We start from the raw sequence: 1,957 nt of genomic DNA on the forward strand, positions 1-1,957 counted from the left end.
GAGATCCTTTTTTTTCCTGGGTAAAACCTTTAGACCCCTTCAACATACACTGTTTAAGAAGCAGACAAATGCCAGGCACCAGTGACTCATGCCTATAATCCTAGCTACTCAAGGGGCTGTGAGATCTGAGGATCATGGTTCAAAGCCAGCCCCGGCAGGAAAGTCCTTGAGACTCTTATCTCCAATAAACCACTAGAAAACCGGAAGTGGTGCTGTGGCTCAAGCTGTAGAGCTCTCACCTTGAGCTGAAGAGCTGAGGGACAGTGTCCAGGCCCAGAGTTCAAGCCTCATGACCGACAGAAAAAAGAAAAAAAAAAAAAAGAAGCAGGCAAAAGAGTCAGAACATTAGGAACTTTCCCATCAGCTGCGTTTTTTTCCTAATAGAAAACAGATCAGGGCTCTCCGCTCTCGCAGCCGCGACATCATGAGCCACGGGAAGAGAACCGACATGCTCCAGGAGATGGCCGCCGCAGCCCTGGGCTTCCTCTCCAGCCTCCACTGAGCGAGCACAGCCTCGTGGTGCTCAGCGGGGCGCTCCAGGAGGCACTAACCGAGCACTACAAACACCACTGGTTTCCAGAAAAGCCAGCCAAGGGCTCAGGCTACCGCTGTATCCGCATCAACCACAAGATGGACCCCATCATCAGCAAGGTGGCCAGCCAGATGGGGCTCAGCCAGCCCCAGCTGCACCAGCGGCTGCCCAGCCAGCTGACCCAGTGGGGGGACCCCTACGAGGTGTCTTATGGCACCGGGGAGGATGGCTCCATCCGTGTCCTCTACGAGGAGGCCCCGGTGGCCGCCTCCTCCGGGCTGCTCACCTGCAAGAACCAAATGATGCTGGGCAGAAGCCCCTCGAAGAACTAAATGATGGCGATCTCCAGCTAGATGGCCGCGCCGACCCACCCTGGCACGCTACTGTCCTCATGCTGCCGTGACAACAGGCCACCATGCCCCAACCTGGGGAACTGTAGTTTTAAATGAAGAGCTATTTATATAGAGATATATATTATTTTTTTTAAGAAAAGAGAGGGAAGCCTGGCGCTGGTGGCTCACGCCTGTAATCCTAGCCACTCAGGAGGCTGAGATCTGAGGATCGCGGTTCAAAGCCAGCCGGGGCAGGAGAGACCGTGAGACTATCTCCAATAAACTACCAGAAAACCGGAAGTGGCGCTGTAGCTCAAGTGGTAGAGCGCTCGCCTTGAGCTGAAGAGCTGAGGGACAGCGCCCAGGCCCAGAGTTCAAGCCCCACGACCGACAAAAAAAAGAAAAAGAAAAGAAAAGAGGGGGGAAAAAAAAGTTGGTTTTTTTTTTTTTTAAGAAAAGAAAAACCCTTCATGGGAGCTGCGTGGAAGTGGCCTCCCCCAGGTTCCTTTGGAGAGAATATTATGTGCTTGGGTCTGTGAGCCAGTAACAGCCTAGGGTGTAGTTGGGAGTTGGCCTAGCAAAGTTGAGGGGTGAAGCCTAGCTGACACCCCAGGAGGTTGGGAGAGGAAGCAAGCAAGGTTAAGCAACTGTGATTGAGAGGTCAGGTTCAGCCTTGGGATGGGGGGGGCAGGTAGGTGGGGGGGGGGGAAGAGGAGTTCATTCTCTCTCCCAACCAGGACATCTGCAATGCCTGGATCCTCTCTTACTCAGGGCCTTCAAGCCATTCAAAGCCTGGACTTAATATAATACTATGTTGTCCAATCTCTTTTCTTTTTCTGATGGTGTAGATCCTGGGCAGAGTGATAGGACCGTCCCCTATTCCTTTCTGTTCTAAGCAGCTTGTCTTGAAATCATGTCTCATGTCTCATTCTACCCTCAGGTGACTGTAGAGGTTGCTTCCCAGCCAGGAATCTAAAGCTTTTTGAGTGGGAAAATTGTGTGTAAGGCAGTGATGGGAGATCTTTAGGATAGAGAGCAACTCTACACAAAGTCTTTTGCTTTGTGATATGCTGCTTTGTGTGTATGTATGGTG

General features: G+C 51.9%; 1 pseudogene; it reads left to right on the forward strand.

The window, feature by feature from the left end:
• The first annotated feature begins 424 nt into the window (after positions 1–424).
• On the forward strand, positions 425–1,517 carry LOC138821818 (protein BTG2 pseudogene; annotated as a pseudogene).
• The last annotated feature ends 440 nt before the right edge of the window (positions 1,518–1,957 follow it).

This window comes from Dipodomys merriami, unplaced genomic scaffold (assembly GCF_024711535.1).
Source record: "Dipodomys merriami isolate MVZ:Mamm:240054 unplaced genomic scaffold, mDipMer1.0.p SCAF_94, whole genome shotgun sequence".
In the NCBI taxonomy this organism is placed as follows: Eukaryota; Metazoa; Chordata; class Mammalia; order Rodentia; family Heteromyidae; genus Dipodomys; species Dipodomys merriami.